General features: G+C 39.2%; 1 protein-coding gene across 1 annotated transcript in view; it reads left to right on the top strand.

Moving 5' to 3' along the window:
- The window catches only part of arhgap24 (Rho GTPase activating protein 24), a 129,569-nt gene that overhangs the window by 83,484 nt on the left and 27,601 nt on the right, over positions 1–18,484 (top strand). The gene's annotated exons all lie outside the window — the stretch shown is intronic.

Here is an 18,484-nt window from a genome sequence, read left to right as displayed (position 1 = left end):
CGTACGTAGGAATTTGATCACGGAAATGGAAATGTTCAAATGCTGTGCAAAAATGAAGTGTTGATGTTTGTCTGAATAATGATCTCTAGAGTCGTACACTGTGATTTGTTCCTTATATAGCTGTTTACATGTCCCAATGCACCTATAGGCTTATAAATGCTTATGTTATGAAGTGTATTTATGAATCTAAGAAGGTAGATATTGTAAATATTTCTATAAAAAGAAGATAAATAGTGCATATTTTCTCATTAATCTTTTTTCTTTTACACATTATTTATTTTAATATCCCAAAGACAATGGACAAGAAAGCACACAGTTTAAAGAATATTTTTCCAAACATATTCTAGTGTTCTTTAGTTTTGCAACTTATTTGAAGTAGATATAGTAAGTAAGGGATATTGTACAGTCAGCCGGTCATTATCGCAAAATAAACACAGGGTTATCAGATCTTATATCAGCCTAAAGGGTTTATTTTTGTGATAATGACCTGGGCTGACTGTACATTATCCCACGTATTAGCTTAAAAATATATATCAATTGACTTGAAATATTGATTTCATTTCCAATTATTTCATTATGTGAGAAGAAAAAGTAATATAAGAGAATAACTAACAAAGCATGTAGGAAATCAATTTCTATCGGGAAGACACGCAGGCTTGAGTGAAGTTTGAGATGCCATTTATTTGATAGATGTAAAACGGGAGGTAATGTCTCTCTCTTTGGCGTAGGCCCCGTCCGGCAGTCCGAGGGAGTTGTAACCAGAACCGTCATGTCCTGCCGGAGATAGGAGGCAGGGTCGAGGAGCCTACCCCCCTGTGGGACAGGGCTCAACTGGTGGTGGTGGGGTGGTGGAGGTTGCAGTGTTAGCACACCGAAACAGCAATGTGATAGATTGTGAGCAGACTTATAAAGCAATGGCTTACGTGCGATTGGCTAGGAATTACCCAGCAAATGATGTGATGATGTACAGCTGCTGGTCTTCCCGCTAGAACTGCGCTCCGATTCCATTGCCTGTTATCAGTAGTTATACAAAAATACTGACACCTGATCAATCAGTCTAATTTTTCAGAATGCATTTACTGTTTGTGGATATACTAAGGTAGTAATTGTATATACGGTACATAAAACAATCTTGCAATAAATCTAGGAACAAAAAAATACACAAAAATAGGTTTTGCTACGTTAATGCCTCTCATCCACACTGGAACGGTGTTTTACTCCACCAAAATTGGAGACTTTCAAAAATGCTCTCCATAACCACATACTTTGGAAAGCATTGACATTAAAAACTTAGAGTTAGTAGTTAATCTTGGTTCTTTATCTTTCACTCTACTGAGCTCTTTAATATCAGTTCATAGAAAGTTCAAGATGAGCCAGTGCCAATCCTGTTTTAGCATTAGCTCTCTGGCTATGCGTTATGAATGTCAAGAGACCCAGAGGTGACTGACACATCACGTGCTGTAACAGTTGTTTAGTGTGTTAGCCTGTAGAACTCCACTTTTCCTGCAGAAAGTCCTGTCTGTTATACAGGGATTATCCTCAGTCTTCCTGTCAGTGGGAAACTGATCACCTGTTTCCGATCATCTCAAACAGAGTAATGCTAGGAAAGCCAGCAATGTTCTGAGAAGAGGTTGTCAGGACGGTTGTCAAATTACCCTCTGCTTCTTTACTTATGTTGTAAACAACTTCAACTGGCCACTGGGCTTTCTCCATGCATTATAAACTTCCTTGGTTCAAAGTGCTTTGTGATATGACAAAAATGTGTCACTATTTTTTATGTGAAGCAGAAATTGATTTTAGATTGTTTTTACTGTATACTGGTAGTGCTAATTTTGTGCAAGTTTTATGAGACAAATTCCAGGCTTGTAGGCCTGTTGTAAGGCAGGTCCTTACCAGACATCACTGGAAACAAAGTCGCCTATGGGCACAAACCCACCTTTGTTGGACCAGACAGGACTGTCAAAAAGTGCTCTTCACTGACAAGTTGCGGTTTTGTCTCACCAGGGGTCAGACTCGCGTTTATCGTTGAAGGAATGAGCATTACTCTGAGGCCTGTACTCTGGAGCGGGATCGATATGGAGGTGGAGGGTCTGTCATGGTCTGGGGCGGTGTGTCACAGCATCATCGTACTGAGCTTGCTGACATTGCTGGCAATCTCAATGCTGTGTGTTACAGGGAAAACATCCTCCTCCCTTATGAGGTACCTTCCTGCAGGCTCATCCTGACAGGACCATTCAGCATGACAATGCAACCAGCCATACTGCTCGTTTTGAGCTTGATTTCCTGCAAGACAGGAATGTCAGTGTTCTGCCATGGCCAGTGAATAGCCCAGATCTCAATCGCATTGAGCACTTCCTGTTGCATCGGAGGGTGAGGGCTAGGGCCATTTCCCCCAGAAATGTCCAGGAACTTGCAAGTGCCTTGTTGGAAGAGTGGGGTAACATCTCACAGCTAGAACTGGCAAATCTGATGTAGTCCATGAGGAGGAGATGCCCTGCAGTGCTTAATGCAACTGATGGCCACACCAGATGCTCACTGTTACTTTTGATTTTGATCCGCCTTTGTTCAGGGACACATTATTCCATTTCTGTTAGTCACATGTCTGTGAAACTTGTTCAGTTTATGTCTTAGTTGTTGAATCTTTTTATGTCCATACAAATATATAGACATGTTATGCTAGCTGAAAATAAAAGCAGTTGAAAGTCAGAGGATGTTTTTTTTTTGCTGAGTTTATAAATATATAAATCATATATAAATATTATTCAACTAGTCAAAAAATAGCCAGTAATAGTTAAGTATATGTCTTGTACACTTATGTTTCATGTGAAAAGGTGTTTTCAAATGCCACGTTTTCACTTATAACTTCACAAAATATAAACAGAACATAAGTACCACACACCATTACTTTGCGGAGGTGATTATCTTTTTAAATGAGCCCATGCACAAGGTAATCAGATGCATAGATCATTAGATAATTCACACAAAGCACATGGAAGGCTAAACCAATCGGATTGAGTTCAGATCAGTGCAAAAAGTCATCCATATTTGGGCAGAGATATATGCGATTGGTGATTGTTACATATGGCAACCAGGAGATAGCACCAAGTACATGAAACAGACTCAATGATTACTCAAATGGCACAGAATGAAACATTACATTTCTGTTAAATCTCATTACTAAAATCATGTCTGCATGCTATGCATATCTTTAGTCATTGTTGTGTTTGCATGTGTAATTAGTTCTTATGTACAATTAGTATGTTTTATTTGTTTGGACACTTGGAGATGTTTTGGACACATTTACATTTATGCATTTGGCAGACGCTTTTATCCAAAGCGACTTACAGCGCATTTATTATAGGGGCAATCCCCCTGGAGCAACTGGAGTTAAATTCCTTGCTCAAGTACACAATGGTGGTGGCTGTGGGGATTGAACCAGCAACCTTCTGATTACCAGTTATGTGTTTAGCCCACTACTCCACCACCACTCCACAGTGGACACTTTTACGTCCCTGTACCGCGTTTGTATGTGTTTTGTTTTTTCCATGTCTGTCTGTTTATTTTCACTTTCTTAGATCACCGATATTGGTCCATTTATCCGTCAATCATCATTAACCTGCTGCCGTCATTACCCCACATTGCCATTCATCACATACCAGGAGTAATAAAACAGCCCCCCAGATCACCCGCAGCAGCTTTGCTTATGCTAAAACTTTGATTTTGCCATCACTTCTGTTTTTGTTAAAAAAATTGATTCTGTGTTGCTTGTAAAATATTGTATGTTAGTCTGCTTTCGTGTGTCTGTCTCATCAATCCCATATTTATCCAACCAGTCATTACATCCGCCATTTTTCATTCTGTGTATGTTTACCCACCGGGAGAAGCAAACAGGTAAGCAGGTCATGTGACATACATTGCACAGCACGTAGGGACTGCTTCTGTATTAGACACACTAGGTTAGGGGCGAGTGCCATCCACTGTACTTTTGGATTTGATAGAGAGTGTAGAATGGTTAGGGCATCACTGATGCTGTAGACCTTTCCTTTTCATTCTCTTTGGTTTAATAGTCAGTGTAGAGGGTTATAAACGCAAATTAGGTTTTGTTTTGTTTATATCCCTTCTCCCCCCTACCCGGTAATTGTAAATATTGTAAATGTTCTAAATATTATATTCACTATTGCACTTTCACTTTTCACTTTATTATACATTTCTGTTAATAAACCATCTTGTTTTGCTCCACATCATAGTTGTTTGGTTACCCGTTTGTCTAGCACATAAGGTAATTTTTAATAGTTAATGTTATACCCTATTAGGAGTGGTGGTAGTGTAGTGGTCTAAGCACATAACTGGTAATCTGGTAATCAGAAGGATGTTGGTTCGAGCCCCACAGCCACCACCATTGTGTCCTTGAGTAAGGTTGCTCCAGGGGGATTGTCCCTGTAATAAGGGCTCTGTAAGTCGCTTTGGATAAAAGTGTCTGCCAAATGCATAAATGTATTACCCCTTTTAAAATACATCTGGGGCCGTAACAGACACTAAGTTAATTAATTTTTGTAATGCTAAAAACTCTATTATTCTGAGCAGATTATTATGTCATGGGTATGTGTGTCAAATAGAGTACATTTATTATTTGGTTTACACATTCCTCAATTACCAGTGCTCTGTAACCATAGTGATTTTCCTCAACACTGGCAGCAATAGCGATAAATCATGACTGTGAACCAGACTTCCATTTTAGCCTTGTGTCCATGCAATACCAACCAGAGTGCAGGTGTCATCTGCTTAACAGCCTGGAAATAGACTGCAGCGTCTGTCCAAGACATTGTAGGGGAAATTAAAACCACTGAGGCTTTATTAAACTCCCTGGATGAGAGGGCTGAGGTGAATAAACCATGGCTTTGGTTGTTTGTCTTTAAAGGAACATTTCCCCCCAGAAATAAATATTCTGTCATTATTTACTCATGTCATTCCAAACCCATGTGACTTATTCTCCTGAAATGTCTAATGTTCTTTAAGGGATTGAGTGAAATTCTGGAGTATGGTCCCACTGATAACATGTTGAAAACCCTGTCACATAGTAGGGCTACTGTAAATTGGAAAAACATCATTTTTCTATTGATCGTATTTTTTAGCTTTGGGGGAAAATTTTATAAATTTTTGGCTCAGTGCAGCTGGGCACCAAGAATCACAGGTGTATATCCAACATTCTGGAGGCAAATTGTATCTGCCCACAATCCTGCACTTTACACACACACACACACACACACACACACTCAAAGGGAGTAAGAAAGAGAAAATAGCACTTTAACAGTGTGCTTTAATTACATTTCAGTGTTTTCATCAACTTTGGAAAGGTTAACATTTGAAGCTTATTGTTGGAAATCTATTATATTATCAAACGGAACTGCAAAAATAATGAGTGTCCTGAACACTCCAACTGTCCAGTCATCTGTTATACAAGGTCGTTTTTTGTTGATTTAAAACTCGATAGAGCATTAACCTTAAAAACCTCATCTGTTTTGAAGAAAATGTTAATCACTTTTGGCGCCACACATTAGATATTTCACCACGGAATGGCAACGATACGTGTCAGGAGTCATGTAATATCATTTTGTGAAACGGTCGCCACAGTCAGGATTTTTTTCATGTAATCAGGCTCAACTGGTGACAGTCTGTATGTCTGGGTTTCCTGTGTGCTTTCGTGTGTCTCCTTTGCAAGACAAGATTACTTTCACATGCGTACTAAGTTACAGTTGTGAACCGTCCGACCACGTAACTAAATACTACAAACCATACTCCCCCCATCATTAAGATACATTAAAGTGCACTAAGTGCTGTCATGTTGTAATGTCAGTACTTAAAAAAAACGTACTTCATGGTCCATTGTCCTCTTCTTTTGGTTCTCCCCAACCCGATAGAGACGTATTGGGTTGAACAACTAATGTAGCCTTTCACCTTTGACCCCACCTGGTCTTTTCACTCTCAGTCTCAATTTATATGGAAGCTAACCGAAGCTCTTTCACCACTGCAGACAAGCTCAGTCCCAAAGAATGGCTGTTGGGAGGTTGTAGACACAAGGGGCTTTAGAGATGTGGGCGAAGTCTGTTGATATGAGAGCATGAGTTGATGGTAGAGCTGATAAAGCCAAGCTCTTACTTTCGCCTTCTCTTTTTCTCCATACCTCTGTTGGGGGTACTGAAACCAGACCCCGGACACGCATCAGAGGAGCTGGAGAAATGTGCCTCACTGTTCAAAGAGAGTCGAAAGTTTTATCTGGACCCAGCACAATTGGATTGGCGACAGTCTTGGTTCAAACCATCAAGGGTTGTGCTCAATTATTTAATCAAGTTGTGGAAGATAGGTCTTCATCAGCTGCTGACCCTCGGTTTTAACCCCATGTTATCTAATGCTAACTTTAAGATTAGAAAGTTCTCCATTGATGTTTCTGGTTAATGATGATGTCAGCAAAGATTATGGAGCATGCTATGACTTTTTATGGAAACCTTGAAGGAATAGTTCACCAAAAAATGTAAAAAGGTGTAATCATTTACTCACAATCATGTCGTTCCAAACCCGTATGACATTCTTTCTTCTGTGGAAATCAAAAAGAGGAATTTTAAAGGATGTCCAGTTTGCTGATTTCAATACAATGCCATGACATGTCGAAAATATGCTTGAGCTGATATATTTGCCATGTTAAATGCTCTTGTCCATCATTTGATCATTATTTGGTGAATTACTGCTGAAATAATAAATAGAACATTTACACAAACATCTCTGTGGAGCGGAGGGGGGCAGGGCCGGGCTACAATGTCACACGCCCGGTCCCCAATCGGCCTGATGGGGCGCGCGAGGGCTAAAGGCGGCCGGTGACGACGGTTCGAGAGAGAGAGAATTACGGGCATGTCCGTCATGTGTGTGTTTATGTTTGTGCTTTTGGTTTTGGTTTGAGTTTAATTAAAATATTATTTATATTGACAAGCCAGTTCTCGCCTCCTCCTTTCCCATCCTTAACCCCCTTACATTGGTGCCGAAAACCCGGGAAGGAGGAGGGATGGCCGTCGCAGATTCCTCGACACTACCGTCCACCCAGGGGAGCGCCGCTACCATCTTCCCGGACGCAGGGATCGGCCGTCGTCCGCGGGGCAAGTGGGGACATGATTCCCTGACCTCCTGGAGTGATGGAGCCGTTGCCAGGGGCAGAGGAGTGCCCTGCCGTCCCCCAGAAACGCGGAGGGGTCAAGGTTAGACCGCCGTCCACGAGGGGAGGAGGGAAGTAACTCCCCGATCGCCTGGAGCGGTAGGTCCGCTGCCAAGGGCGGAGGAATGTCCCAGGTGCCGCCAGAAAAGTGGAGGGGCGTCCTGTCCGCTGGGGGTCGGAGATTTGACTCCGGTTCGCCGGAGAGGAGCGGCTGTCGGCCGCCGGAGAGTGTGGCGTAGTGTTCGAGGACCACGTGACGGTACATCAGAGAACCGGTGAGTGAGCTTCTTCTCTCTCTCCTCTCTCTGGAACCGTCGTCACCGGCGGCCTTTATCCCTCGCGCGCCCCATCAGGCCGATTGGGGACCGGGCGTGCAACATTCTAGCCCGGCCCGGCCCCGCCCCCCCTCCTCTCCACAATCTCTTTTAAATAAAGTTCAGTTTACTTCCTGCTTTCATCTGACACTAATAGCGCTGTGCATAAAAAGCTTAATTAACATAGAAAGGAGGCATGTTTGCGCAGGAAGAAATGACAATGACTTAATTTATATATTCAAGACGCAGCGCTATTTCAGCACTGACTGCGCCAGCTTTAAACATAATTATGGGCGGTTAATGAATAAGAAGCAGGGTTTTGCACTGAAATACCAATCGTAAAAGTTCCACAACTGTTTAGTGAATTTGCCCACATTTGATTTTTACTTCATATTTCAAGTCTTCTGATGTCATATGATGAGAAAAAAGACTAAAATTAAGTTTGTTTTTCTATGAAAATCTTGACCTCCGTCCTAGCTCTCCTTTGCGTATTTGTGGGTGAAATGCGAAAGCGACCACAAAAACGTTTTGCTTTCATTTTGCACTCAATAATTGCTTTTCATGGTCTGTCACCAAAACAAATCATATGCCTTCAGAAGACTTGGAATCTGATGCACAAATCACATGGAATTGTTGTATGACAATTTTATTAAGCTTTACAAATCTATTGTGTTGAAATCAGTGAATGGGACAACCTTTAAAATTCCTCTTGTGTTGTGCAGAAAAAAGAATGTCTTATGGGTATGGAACGACATTTTCTTAAATATTCCTTAAAGAGCTTTCATATTCTTTGTTAGGTACATAGAAATCCTTGTGTTTGTTGTTTTAATGTGATTAACTGTTTGCTGCCCATATTAGTGGCCAGGTTATAGATGACACAAGGACTAGTTTTTAAAAAGATATGCTACTGTTATAGCTACCTGAACATCAACAGTCTATTAATTCATGGGGCAGTGGTGGCTCAGTGGTTGAGGCTCAGGGTTACTGACCAGAAGGTTGGGGGTTCAAGCCCCAGCACCACCAAGATGCCACTGTTGGGCCCTTGAGCAAGGCACTTAACTCCAGGTTGCTCCGGGGGGATTGTCCCTGTAATAAGTGCACTGTAAGTCGCTTTGGATAAAAGCATCTGCCAAATGCATAAATGTTAATGTAATTCCCTCAGTGAAATTCAAAAGGTTTATTCAAAGATTTGACAAACAGACTATATATAAAAAGGGTCCCTTTCTCTCTTCATCTCCTCCTCCTCTGGGACTGGTGAAATTCCCTATTGTTCACAGAGCAGAGAGAGAGAGTTTGGGTGGGTGTACCCATCCACCTCGCCCTCTGTCCTCACTATGGACAATGTCAACACTCTCCAAGCCTTCAGGTCCATAGTCTCTAGGAAGACCCAGTCCCCTTCCAGCTCGTCCCTTTTCTGGGGTAGGTAGAGCAGGGGCTTCCTTGATCATGGAGGTGGTGCAACAGGGTGGACATTAGTTATCTCGGTTTGGGATATCTGAGTGTCTGCCAATGTCTACAGGTAATACTGCTCTTAAAACTTACAATGCTGCAGAAAAGAAGTTTCAGTTTTGTGGATAGTTTTGCCACAAGTTCAGTTTGTACTGATTTGTCCAAGTAGATTCCTACTTGTGTGCCATTTACTTTTAGCTTATATTTGAAATTTGTCTCATATTCATATTGAGAATCAATATAGAGAGTCCTATAAACCATTTTGGTGAACTCAAAATCAATTTTCAAGTTCACAGATGCCAGAGTTGTTTATTTGCAGTGATAAGTATGTTTGAGCCCATTGTGTCGTATTTGAGTGGCATATTATTTATGAGTTTTGACTTCTCAGACAATTTCATTAGCAATTAGTCACATTGAACTGATTTTCTTTCTCTCTGTGTCTCTTCTTTCTCAAAATATTCTGACGCACAAACACACAGTCCTAGTTTCTGTGTTTCTTCATCAAGACGCATCAGATGTGTTGATGGATCTCATCTCAGTACCTGAAATGCTCTCTGTTCTGCATATATTGTGAACCTCACAGTGAAACTCACTTTGTTGAAATCATTTAGACCTATAAATATCTGCATTATATCCCTATAAAGGCATCTGTGGTTCCAAAACTATCTAAAAACTATCTACATAGGAGCTGAGAATTTAAAGGGATAGTTCACCCAAAAATGAAAATGTTGTCATCATTTTCTCATTATCATGTTGTCCCAACCCCATATGATTTTATATATATATATATTTATTTATTTTTTATTTATTTATTTTTTTTATTCACTGGAGCACAAAATAAGGTGTTTGGCAAAATGACAGTCAATCACCATTTACTTTCATTAGAAAATAAAAGAGGCAATGAAAGTGATTGGTGACTTGGACTAACATACTGACAAACATCTGTTGTGTTCCAGCAGAAGAAAAAAGTCATATGGGTTTAGAACAACATGAGGGGGAGAAAATGATGACTGAATTTACATTTGGATGAACTATCCCTTTAAGCATGACAAGGATGTATGAAATATGTTATGGCTGTCCTGGGCAATCAATGCTTTAGTGCAAGTCTCCTTTTTCCTGCCAACTTCTGTAGCTTCATTAGTTTGTTGTGTGCATTTAATCAACTATTTGTGGTGTTTCACAACAATGTTCCGAGAGAAATAAACATAAAATAAAAAGCATTATTTGTGTCCTTGAATGCTCAGTAGTCACTTAAGTTAGAAATAACTGCCAAATGCATACAAATTAATTGGTCTGTTTTATAATAAAATCAGCGGTTGATTTTGGGATTAGTGAAGTCAAGGATGGGAACGCTGTTCATGTAGATGAAAAAATAGCAGTTCATTGGAGTGTTTAAGGTTTAGGGGGTGTGTCTAGAAAAGGTATGTGACAGTAATTACTCCACACTATAACCCTTCCACCTGGTTCCACCTGGTTTGGGCCATCTTATAGCTGTGGTCAGTCATTAAAGAGCAGTCAGCTCATATTTAACTAGACATCTGACCAAACACACACAAACGCATCTGAAGAGATGTACAGTTCAAATACACACTTGCCTCCACACAGCTAGAGGTATACATTTAGCATGGGATTTCATAAAAGATACGATGAAAACTGAAAGTTCACACCAATTTAAACAGGATTTGTTCCAAAACCAGAACCTAGTCTTGCCATTTACTGCCTACATAGGCAAAGGCCTTCTAAATGATAGGGAATACTTTCATGTGCCATTCCATCTTAAGCAGAGTTTTTCAAAGGAGACTCAATATAAAATTGACTCACGAGACAATATGGAAGCATGCACACTAAAACTGCTTTGTGGTACTTTTTTTAGCACAGTCAACGGCAGGCACGTCCGCAGATAAAGCGCAAATATGCAAACTATCCATGTGTTTACAAAAGCTAGGCTATGGTTCATGGGTACTTTGCTAATGATTACATTTTCGTCACACCCACTGCACGCAAGACGTACCGGTAAGCAACAAACCAAAGTATACTTTTTTCTTAAGACAGAATCCTAATTTAAACAGAAACATCCTCAACTCACACTAAATGCACATGAGTCAACTTACAATTGATTTCAAAAGAGTTTGACATTAGCATGTTGCTAAGCTAACAATGTAATTCTCTAATAAGCATAAATATACACAAATATGGGGTAAAATTATCCATTTGAAATTGGATAATTTCAAATTGAAACAATATTTAACATTATTGAAGTCCTAAAAATACTGTACCTATTAGAAACATATTTCTTAACTGCTGAAAAAGCTGGTTTATCTGGGAGGCTAGCTGATCTTTTAGCCTGACCTGTAAAAAGGGGCAAGACACCTCTAAAACCAGCTAACCGACCAGGCTGGGTAACCATCTAAGTCCACCCAACTAGCTAAGGCTGGTTTTGGCTGCTTTTTTCAGCAGTGTTGTTTCGTTGTCGTTTACACTCACTTAGCACTTTATTAGGAACACCTGTACACTTACTTATTCATACGATTATCTAATCAGCCAATTGGTTGGCAACAGTGCCTGTGATGCTTTAAAATGCTGCCTATGTAGGCAGCTTACTTGGTATTGGAACAGAGCCACACACTGCATAAAAATATCCATACTTCCCTACTATATAGTATGCCAAAAACTGTAAGTCAATGGAGTAGTATATCCAAATACTCAGTATTCAGTGCGGTTCGACTGCACACTTTACTTTCCCATAATCCCTCGGGAGCTGAGGAGACATCAAGTACTGGATTTAAAAGGATGGTGGTGAACCACAAGTTGGATGGCTCTTTTTAACTAAATATAGCTATCTATCCCAAGAAAGTTGTTCCTTGTGCTTAAATAGTGCTTGTTTAACAATGCCAGAGTAGACTTTTTTTCTTGATTGTTGGTATTATTACATCATATATTCTGCTCACGGATCAATACCCACATCCCAGAATGAATTGTGTCTGAAATCTATACATACTACTCTTATGCATACCTAAATAATGTACTGTTTAACCAGTCCAGAAGTGCGTCCTTCATCAAATACAGTACATAACCTGACAGTACACGATTTTGGACGTGGAGACAGTCTCCAGCCGCTTGGGGGAGCAGATATTCCCAGGACACTGTGAAAACTCAGTTCTAGAGAGCTTTAGAAAGTCCTGTTGTGTAAAAGACTGTCTAGACAGTTCAAAAGAGCCAGTTGGCCCATTACTCTGTGCCATCAGTGGCATATGGTGCGGGTTGGTGGTGACAACTCTCAGGGTACCTGAAACGTCAACATTGACCCATAGAGACCATAGAGTTAACAGACGGTGTCTGACAGCAACTATGCCCCCTTTCTTTTACAAAAGTCGGAGATAGACTCTTAAAGACTTTAATTAGAGTACTGTCAAGGAAGACTTCCCTTATCCTTTGATCATATATTTGCTAAAAACATCTATTATCTTTGTACCTAATATTGTATGCAATTTCAGCCCTGTTGAGTGAAATTAACAGTCTAAAGACCTACTCACACCAAGAGCAAAAACCCTGAGAAATATGTACATTCCTGAATGAAAGATAAGTGCCAGTCTTGGCTTTAATACAAAGTATATCCCATCCAATAGTACAGTTTTCTTTTTTCTTTTTTTTTTTTGTATGCACATTATCTGGACCAGCCTGAAAAAGTGTTTCTTTGCTTGATGTGAGTTTAAGAAGCACAATGTATGATACCGTTTTTGTCAGCTTTTTCAAATTTTGCACCGCTGCGATGCTAATTTTGGCACCCGGAGTGAAGGGATCCAGAGAAAATGTGTTGTTTTGATTTAAAGGATTGCTGCGGCAAAAAATTGTGCTTATTGATTATTGGCCTTGAGCTAATAATAGTGTTTGTAATCAGACAGGTGGCAAGCTTTAGGCACTATAGCCTGGCTAATCCATGAAAACCATGGGCACCCATGTTATCAACGTTAATTTCTGATGTTTATATTTGTCATGACCATAAGATTCCATTGGCTTCTATCAGAACAGGAATTTTATTTAATAAACGTCAGTGGATTCTGACCTAGTATTTTGAGTATCTCACCAACTTCTCACAGTTTCAGGAATGGACAACAGAGAATAGTGCCATTCATTTGGAATTACTGAAAATTGACCACCTTTGGAGAAATAATCCTGTTTATTGTTCAGATCTCCTGACAAGCATGAAGTTTCCCTGCTATCCCTGTAGTAATTGTCAAGCATACCTTTATCTCATGCAGTGTTTTCCCAGAGAGAAGTCTGAGATTGACATTGTGCCTTTGATTGGATTTACTGATGGAAACAATGAATGAGTTATCTAAACAGCTGATTGGCGGTAAGCATTGACAGTTAGCCAACCACCTGGAGACAATGATTCATGTAACCTTTCCGGACTACCTTCAAATCAGTTCACTCACCTTTGCCAACAGTGAATAACAAACATTCAAGTTTACAGACTAATCTTTTTTTATGATAAAACAAATAACCTATCCATCACAAGCACTCACTGAGCACTATATTAGGAACACTATGGTCCTCATAAAGTGCCAGACGTCGCCTTCTGCTTTTGTAGCCCATCCACTTCAAGGTTCGACGTGTTGTGCATTCTGAGATGCTATTCGGCTCACTATAATTGTACAGAGTGGTTATCTGAGTTACCGTAGCCTTTCTGTCATCTTGAACCAGTCTTGCCATTCTTTACTGACCTCTCTCATCAACAATGCGTTTCCGTCACCCCTCACTGGATGTTTTTTGTTTTTGGCAATATTCTGAGTAAACTCTAGAGACTGTTGTGCGTGAAAATCCCAGGAGATCAACAATTACAGAAATACTCAAACCAGCCCATCTGGCACCAACAATCATGCAATGATCAAAATCACTGAGATCACATTTATTCCCCATTCTGATTGTTGATGTGAACATTAACTGAAGCTCTTGTCCCATATATGCATGATTTTATGCATCGCACTGCTGCCACATGATTGGCTGATTAGATAATCGCATGAAAAAGAAAGTGTACAGGTGTTCTTAATAAAGTGGTCATTGAGTGTGTCAACAAAAGAAGTATTCGGATTTAAAGGGATAGTTTTTTTTTACTGGAGATTTTAGGCAGTATATAAGTCTCAGTCACCACTTAGTCACCCTAAATGCCAAAAATAATATTTTCAAAAAGCTAAAATATTCTATCTACACCCCTTTTCTACATCTGTGTTATCTTTGGACTTCGCATCTACTTTTGGCCAGGCAATCCATCAAATCCTCATCAATTGAGTTACAGTAAATTTATCATAATGCTATGAGAGTCCCAAACTCTCTGCATTATTTGGTTTCGTGAGCTATAGCAGGAAAATTGTGGTCTATGTGTTCAGATGATAATCTTTTTGAGATCACAACATGGTTTATTTAAATAATTAAATGCAGTTATTATTGGACCTATTACACTTAAAAGATGATAAAATTGTTTTGCTTTATCTACTTTGAATAATAGAGTCATATTTTGCTGTGCAAGACCACTTAGCCTTGGCATAGGGTTGCAAATCCAAGTTAAGATTATTAGGGCCAAAGAGAACAGACTAATCCCTCTGTTTCACACTTCTCATCAAGAAGTCTTTGTTTTATGAAGGTTATAGTTGTAGTAGCTGTAATCTATTGACGTAATTGTGAATTATATATTGTGATGTGGAGTATTGCAATATGATAGCAGTATGATAGCAATAAGAATTGATTCAGTATTGTCACTGGACATAAAGTGGGGAGCTTTCTTCACAACAACATCGATAATTCATGGCACATTAGCACGAGGAAATGGTGGAGTTCATCCCTTAGAGCTTGTAAGCATTGTTGTATGACTTAGACTTGAAGGGATAGGGGAGATAATGAATGTGTGAGAGAGAAAAAGTGGAATTGAAAGACCGTGGAAGATGGATAGTGTGAAATTTTCTTTGATGGTTCTTGTCTGTTTGCAGGAATCATGGAACAAATTCTTGCCAGTTCAACAGAACATACTGGCCTGAAAAACCACATTTACACTAATACGTTTTTGTTTTAAATCTCTCTGAGAGCATTTTGAAAAGTCTCAGTTTTCAGTAGAGGAAAATGGAGTTTTAGCCCGTAAACACAGGGCCGCCGACCAAATTGATGCTCTATGCCAGCTCCGCGGTTGTTGGAATTAATACGTTTTCAAACTAACTTTTTAGTATGGACGTGGCCTCATTTTTTCAGGAAAAACTTGGGATGACTGGAATTAAAACAAGTGTAGAGATTTTAAGATTATTTGGTGTAAACCCCATTTTACGGTTCAGAGCTCATATACTGTACTTCCTCGAACCGTCAGATTCTGCCAGAAGGCAAAGTCTGCAGGGGAGTGCAGCTTACACCTACAGCAGGACAGGACCTAAACTGGTGGGGATGGGGTGAAAACAACAAGCACGAATAGAGCAGAATTCAGGTGTCTCGATATGTGAAAAAATTGCGAGATGCGACACAACAGTCAAGGATGTTCATCTTGTGCATGTTTACAAAGAAAAGCAATTGACAACAGTGCGGATGGACACAAAAGCGCTTTCAGTGTGAACGGCCCCAAGGCAACCTAGGTTGATTATTTTCCAAAAAAATCAACGTAAGAAACCCGCATTTTCGTAAGATTTTAAATAATTGGGTTATTTTCTGCTTTTGACTTCAAAACGTAGCAGTCATGCACATGGCGTTTGCGCACATTGAATAAGGTGTTTACATGGCTATTGTAGTTTTTAATTTTGTTTTTATTTCTATTGTATTTTCAATATGTCCTTTTCAATATAGTTTAGTTTTCACTCTATTAATTGTTAGTTTTAGTTTAGTTTTAGTTTTTTTTTTTTTTGTGCTTTTTTTCTAGTTTCATTTATTTTGTTTTTGTATTTTAGAGCTGCAAAGTTAATGTTTTGACTGGTGTAATTTAAATATGTTTAATGGCATTACATTTCTAAGCTCAGTATACTGTTATACCTATAGTCATAGGTGGAAATCGCGGGGGGTCGGGGGTCAGGACCCCCCTATCTGAGGGTTGTCTCCCCCTAAAATATCATTAAAATATGTGTATTGTAAATAATATAATGATATATTCTTAAAATAATTGTTTAAGAAATAAAATAATACAAATGCAAACGGGGCAACAACAAAAAAAAACCTTGGTGTCCCCTTAAAAAAGTGCTCTTGAGAATTGTTATGTTTATTGTCCCCCCCAACATTTTGATGAAATTTTCGCCCCTGCCTATAGTGTCATTTTCATGTTTAATGCAGGTTTCCTCAGTATATCATGTATCAAAAACTAAGACTAAATTTAATTGGTGTTGTGTCTCATTATTTTTGTTAATGATTGGTTTACATGCAATGCTAAATCGGGGTAATGGGCAAAAATCTATGCTTGCCAATCAATATGTGCTTAAAGGAAAAGGAAAGCCGTTTATAGCGTATACATGACCTTACACGTTGTGTGAAATTGTGCATGTAAATGTGTTTGGTGTTAACACATTTAGTTGCATTGCGCTAAGTAGCCCCACCCACCATAACATCTCATTGGTCAAAAATTCAGTTGCACAGCTGTGTGATAAATATCAGATATGTTCTGACTGGCTGTTGCTTTACTCAGTATTCTGCTTTCAGTTAGAACAGAAATTGAGTGGCTATTTCCGAGAATATAAAGACTTTATTGTCTTAATTTCCCTCTTTTCCTCTTTACTGTGCCATATCATTTTATTTGCATGTGAAATATTTACATCTGGTGGTGGCAGAGAACACACACAGCATGACTGGTCTGTCCTGGACATTTTGGAGGAATAAACAGGAAGAGGCAGGGGAAAGACGTCACTGGGTTTGTTGCAGCTGTTATTGCATTAAAGGAAGGCAAGACTCTCCTTACTGTTGCTCACATTTGTAAAGTTTATATAGGCTACTTGGAGAAGGAAGAGACAGAGAAAATTAGCCACAGCTCTGCCTGTTTGTGATGAAGACAATGCACATAGTAGACTCTTTCGGGAGTCAAATTGTGTTTGTATAACAATCTGTTCACACAGTGCAGCCTGGGAATGCCTTGAGACAGCTGCAATGGGAATGCTTTCTAAACACTAGTGACATTGCCCTCCGTAAATAAAGTCCTTCAGTTGATTATGTCAGAGCAGTTGGGGTTAAACCCACACAATCCCACAAGCACGCATGGCAGATGTAAGCTCTGAGATTTACTATCAAACAGCCATCTTGAGGATCCCATTTTATTTAATGAGATGAATGAGAGTTTGTCTGGGTCAGTGGTTACTAACCGACTTATGGCACTGACACACTCTTCAAACAGCAACTGCTGAGGTAAAATATTGCTAATCTGTTTACTCATGGTGAATTTTGAGATGAGTCATTTTAGAAACACTGAGGCAGTTGTTTGGGATATCCTGAGGAGGAAGGGTGTTCAGAGGTAAATGCAGAAAACAGGAAAAATGTAGAGAATGTTGTATGGATGACTAAACAGAGAGTCAACTAAGACAGACGGCTTTGGAGTGTGTGTGTGTGTGTGTGTGTGTGTGTGTGTGTGTGTGTGTGTGTGTGTGTGTGTGTGTGTGTGAGCGTGTATTTATCACTTTGTGGGGACCAAATGTCCCCATAAGGATAGTAAAACCCGAAATTTTTGACCTTGTGGGGACATTTTGTCGGTCCCCATGAGGAACACAGCTTATAAATCATACTAAATTATGTTTTTTGAAAATGTAAAAATGCAGAAAGTTTTCTGTGAGGGTTAGGTTTAGGGGTAGGGTTAGGTTTAGGGGATAGAATATAAAGTTTGTACAGTATAAAACCATTATGTCTATGGAAAGTCCCCATAAAACATGGAAACACAACGTGTGTGTGTGTGTGTGTGTGTGTGTGTGTGTTTGGGGGTCAAAATGACTAGTCACAAATAATGAGATTTTTACGATGACAATGATTTACATCACTGAATGATTGCGAAATGGGAATGGAAATGTTCTAAGTTTCAGGGGAGAGACAGGCATAAGTGATGATTTTGTTTTAAATTTCATAATTACCAATAAAAATGTATTTTTTATGATTTTTTTTCTCATCTATGCTTGCTACATTAACATTGGTTTTGATATTTTAAAGGCCATTTGACATTGCTTATATAGTAAGCATAATATCTCATTTTTCACAATGAAAAGAGGCCCCTAATGTTAGATGTTGCTACTTTAATACTTTAATAATGGTCGATATTACTTTTCATAGACGTGTAACATTAACATTTGTAGATATTTCAAAAGATGATGCACATTTTGTAGTATGTTTTAAGTTTAAATGGTTAAAGTAACAATACAACAAAAATCTGTTTTATGTGTTTTCTATGTATATAACAGAATGCATTTCAATTAGTCTCTTTTTGATTAACGGAAAGGAAAACTTATATTTACCTATACTACATTATATTAAGTAGAATACATTAACTAGGTTTTTCACATAGCCATAAAATTAGTCCTGTTTTCAA

The sequence above is a fragment of the Xyrauchen texanus genome, chromosome 34 (assembly GCF_025860055.1).
Source record: "Xyrauchen texanus isolate HMW12.3.18 chromosome 34, RBS_HiC_50CHRs, whole genome shotgun sequence".
NCBI lineage: Eukaryota > Metazoa > Chordata > Actinopteri > Cypriniformes > Catostomidae > Xyrauchen > Xyrauchen texanus.
This window is presented reverse-complemented; position numbering and strand designations above follow the sequence as displayed.